Genomic DNA, 5,115 nt, shown 5'->3' with positions numbered 1-5,115 from the left:
CTTCCTTCCTTCCTTCCTTCCTTCCTTCTTCCCTTCTTCCCTTCCTTCCTTCCTTCCTTCCTTCCTTCCTTCCTTCCTTCCTTCCTTCCTTCCTTCCTTCCTTCCTTCCTTCCTTCAGCAAAGACCTGATATGATAACCACATGAAGAATGTATGACTCCTAAGGTTGGTATTTTAGAGAAGGTGTGAAAGATCTGCTTCTGGGAGGAAATGTCATTGGACAACGGGACAAACTAATGCTGAGACCAGCTGCCACTCACAGGATCAAAGGCCACTGCTAGAAGGATGGTCACAGAAATAGCAAACAGGAAGAAACAGACCCCTTTCCTACCATTTCCTGTCAATAATTTTTTAGCACTCCCTGTTGGCAACAATTAATCCGGGAAAGGACAAGTATCATTTGCAGAGTACTAATATGGGCAACACAACAGTGTAAGTGTAGCCTGAGAGCTTGAGACAGTAGTTCATTAATTGCACCGTGGTTTAATGTAATTTTAACCTCATAATAGGGAATTGAATTATGAAAGCCTACCATCATTTCTCATTACCTCTTTTTTACATATAAAACTTTGGCTGGCATTAAATTGGCCATGTAGATAATAATTTTTGTCTGTTTTAAAGTCAAGATGAAATATAATCTATTACTTTGTCAGAAATCTAGGTAATAAAAGGGAAAACTCACGAGTTGTTTAAGGTACTTCAAATGACCTACTAAAAAAGTATACTTTGAAATAATCCTGAGAAAATAAATCTAATTTTCTAAATACTTAAAAGTATAATTGGGCTATTCTTTCATGCTTAAGCCTCATGTTCCTTCTCTTTCTTTAGTACTCATTTTTTTCCTCTTTTAAAATGCCCAAACATAATTGGAATATTATGCGATATTTATTTAGTATAGTGGAAGATGTGGATGCCCACCAGATTTTCTGTACTGGGCTGGTGTACCCACACCCCAGCTAGCTATACTTATACTTCTAAGCTGACATGATGGTAAGTTGCTAATAGCTGACAAAAGCACCCTCTCCTTGAGACTTGTCCTTGAGTACAGTTGAGTAAGCATTCTATACTATATGATTTTGTAATATCTATCTTCCTTTAATCCGTGCACACCCAGGCAGCCTTCAGCCAATGGTTGATTCACAGGAGTTGTAAGCTGGGATAAAAATGTCATTCATCTTACCTCAACATGTGACTTGCTTAATGGTGAAATGCATGGTTCAGAATCCCTGTGTGGGTGGGCTCAAGTTACATTCTAGCAAAATCACATTCTTTCTTAGATCTTTCCCTTCCTTTCTTTCATTGTAGTTTTCTCTCAGAGCATCGTCTCAATAAAGTACTTGAAGGACAATCCCTATCTTAGGCTCTCATTCTAAGGAATCAGGTGTAAGATATTAGGACATATGAAATGTGATACTGTAGCATTTCCTGTAAAGTTCTTTCCTCGTTCTGAGAAATGAGTGACAACCTGCCTGACCCAAAAGATTCTGTTACCCAGTTAAGACTGTTTTTGTTCCAACTGGGTCAGAAGTTTAAAGGTATAGAATTTGCAATAAAATGGCTACTGAGGTCACCGTAAAAGCTGTAATTACAGATCTGTTACCCTATGGAGGTCTTATCCTTCTCCCGAGCTTTCTAGTTACATGTACCTGTACTTTCCCCCTAAAATAGTCATTGCCAAAAGCTGACAAGACCAACTAAATTTTTTGTTAACAAGAATCCCAGTGGAGCCTGTGATCTCAGCACTTTGGGAGACCGAGATGGGTGGATCATGAGGTCAGGAGATCAAGACCATCCCGGCTAACACGGTGAAACACTGTCTCTACTAAAAAAATACAAAAAATTAGCCTGGCATAGTGGCGGGCTCCTGTAGTCCCAGCTATTCGGGAGGCTGAGGCAGGAGAATGGCAGGAACCCCAGAGGAGGAGCTTGCAGTGAGCCGAGACCATGCCACTGCACTCCAGCCCAGGTGACAGAGCAAGAATCTGTCTCAAAAAAAAAAAAAAAACAAAAAAAAAAACAAACAAAAAAAGGAATCCCAGTGGATCTGACACTTAAATCAGTGTTATTGTCTAGGACAAGAAAAATTAAAGCATACTTGTTGTAAAATAATAAGAAGCAACAAAAGCATTGTAGCCACCAAGCTACAACAAATATGCTAATTTTAAGGCAAAGAAAGCGCACCACAGTGTAAATTGATCCACTTGAAATGCACCTATGTAGCTAACAAGAAATGGAATATGAAGAGGCCATCTGTCATTTTGTGTGGATGCTATAGTACCAATCTCTTTACAATTGAGTCAAAGGACATTAGACATCTGAACTCAACTTCAATTGAAGCAGAAAATAAAATTGTACTTTTGCAGATATACTGTATTTAATGTATTTTAAATAGACGTTAATAACCTCCTTTGGTAAAACGATTCCAAAGAATGGTTGCAATTATAAACTTTCATAGTAGTTAACGAGCTAGAATGAACACTGGAAAAACTGTGATCTACAAGAAGTGAACAGTTAGAGATGAAAAACTGATGGAATATTTTTCAGAAATCATCACCAATTGTGTTTTTAAGGAAATTTATATAGAACTAAACATCTTGCATTTTAAATATTGCCAATGAAAACTAATTTTAATCATGCTAATACTTACACTTCATACAAGATCTGTAAATACAATAACAATGGTTCAAAAAATCAAAACTATTTTTTCTTTTCATATTTTATTTATTTCCAATGACAAAAAATGGATATATTTATGAAATAAAATAGGATGTTTTAATATATATATACACATTGTGGATTGGTTAAATCAAGTTAACTAGCATATATATTACCTACTTGTCATTTTTGGTATAAAGTACATTGTTATTAACTATAATTGTCATGTTTTACAATAGATCTCTTGAATTTATTCCTCCTGTCGAAATGGAAATTTATACCCTTTGACTAATGTCTTTCCATTTCTCCCCCCTTCGCGCCTGGTTATGACCATTCTGCTCTATACTTCTATGAGTTCATGTTTTATAGAATCCACGTGCAAAGGAGATCATTTACCTTTCTGTGCCCGGCTTATTTCACTAAACATAATGTCCTGCAGATTCATTCATGTTGTTCCAAATAACAGGCTTCCTTCCTTTTTAAGTCTGCTTACTATTGCATTGTGTATGTACACCACTATTTCTTTATCCATTCATCTGTCGATAAACACAGGTTGATTCTATATCTTGCCTATTTTGAATAAAGCAGCAATGAACATGGGGGTGTGGGTATCTTTTTGACAAACTGATTTTTTTCTTTTGGAAAAATACTCAGAGGAGGAATTACTAAATCATATGGTAATTCTATTTTTAATTTTTTGAGAAGTCTTCAAGCTGATTTTCACAAAGGCTGTTCAAATTTACATTCCCACCAACATTATAGCAAGATTTCCTTTTCTTTACATCCTTGCCAACACTTACCTATTATCTTTTTGATAATAACTATTCTCACAGGTGTCCAGTAGTGTCTCACTGTAGTTTTAATTGGCATTTCCCTGATGATTGGTGATGTTGAGCATTTTTTTCTTATACTTGTTGGACATTATATGTTTATTTTTGAGAAATGCCTATTTCTGTACCTAAATGTTTATATCTTTTTTCCAGATTTGTAAGGTTTTCAATTATTATCTCTTTAAATAAGCCTTCTGTCATTCTTGTTCCTCTTTCTTCTACTTCTTTAACACCTGCTATGTGAAAGCTAGCATTCTTGTTACAATCTCATAGATCCTGGAGGCTTTCTTTATTCCTTTTTATTCTTATTTCTTTTTTCTGTATATTTTCAAGGAAACTGTCTTCAACTGTACATATTCTCCTGTTTAATTCTGCTGCTCATGTTCTCTTTCACATTTTTTACTGCATTCATTGCATTTTTCAGATTCAGCCTTTCTAGTCCTTTTTGTTGTAATTTCAATCTCTGTGAAATTTTTTATTTTGTTCATTTATGTTTTTTTCTGGTTTCATTGAGTTTTTTCTCTGTATTTTCTTGAAGTTTACTGAGTTTCTTTAAAACAATTATTTGAATTTTTTGCCAGGCATTTTGCTGATTTCCCAGATTATTGTGTTGGCTGGGCGCAGTGGCTCATGCTTGTAATCGCAGAACTCTGAGAGGCCGAGGCAGGTGGATCACTTGAGGCCAGAAGTTCAAGACCAGCCTGGTCAATATGGTGAAACTCTGTCTCTACTAAAAATACAAAAATTAACCGGGTTGGTGGCATGTGCCTGTAATCCCAGCTACTTAGGAGGTTCAGGCAGAAGAATCATTTGAACCTGGGAGGCAGAGGATGCAGTAAGCTGAGATCACGCCACTGTACTCCAGTGACAGAGCAAGACTTCATCTCAAAAAAAAAAAAAAAAAAAAAAAAAAGAGAGAGAGAGAGAAAGAAAATTATTGTGTTGTTTTGGTGACATGTCTGCCTGGTTTTTCATGTTTCCAGTTGGCTTATATTGATGTCTGTGCAGTTGGTGATGCAAACATCTCTTCTAGACGTCACAGGATGATTTTGATGGCAAAGAGTCTGCTATAGGAGTGTGTGGAAGTGCAACAGTGTGATGTTTATTCAGCTCTGTCAACTAAGGTCAGTGTGATGAAGATTGCAGGGATTCTCAGAGGCCAACATTTTAGATATTTGCAGCAGTGGTGATCATTGGTAATGGCTGTAAGGGTCCTTCCAATGTCTATTTCTTTCACTGGGAAAGTCAATGTCAAGGACATCCGTCTTGACACTGGTGGTAACTTGGGAGCTTGTTTGCAGTGACAGTAACACTGGCATCTGACAATTGGCATCTGTGGAGCAGCCACCAAGCCAAATCCTGAATCCTAGGCACACGTGTAAGGACTTCACTTCTGGAATCTGGAGTAGTTATGGCTCCAGTGCCTGGGACACAGCCATCTTCTGTACTGCATTGGTAATCATGTGCAAGGTGCCTGGACTTGTGAAACAACCAGAGAGCCAAGGACAGGAGCATAGGCATGAGAAAAGCTCCAGTGGCTCTGGGACTGAGTGTGTAGCTGAGCTCTCTTTGGCAGCTGAGTTGGTATCTGGAGCACAGATATGTATAGAGACACTTTGAATCCCAGGCCA

The sequence above is a fragment of the Macaca mulatta genome, chromosome 5 (genome assembly GCF_049350105.2).
Source record: "Macaca mulatta isolate MMU2019108-1 chromosome 5, T2T-MMU8v2.0, whole genome shotgun sequence".
NCBI classification, from domain to species: Eukaryota; Metazoa; Chordata; class Mammalia; order Primates; family Cercopithecidae; genus Macaca; species Macaca mulatta.
The sequence above is the reverse complement of the archived record's forward strand: the minus strand, read 5'-3'. Positions refer to the sequence as shown.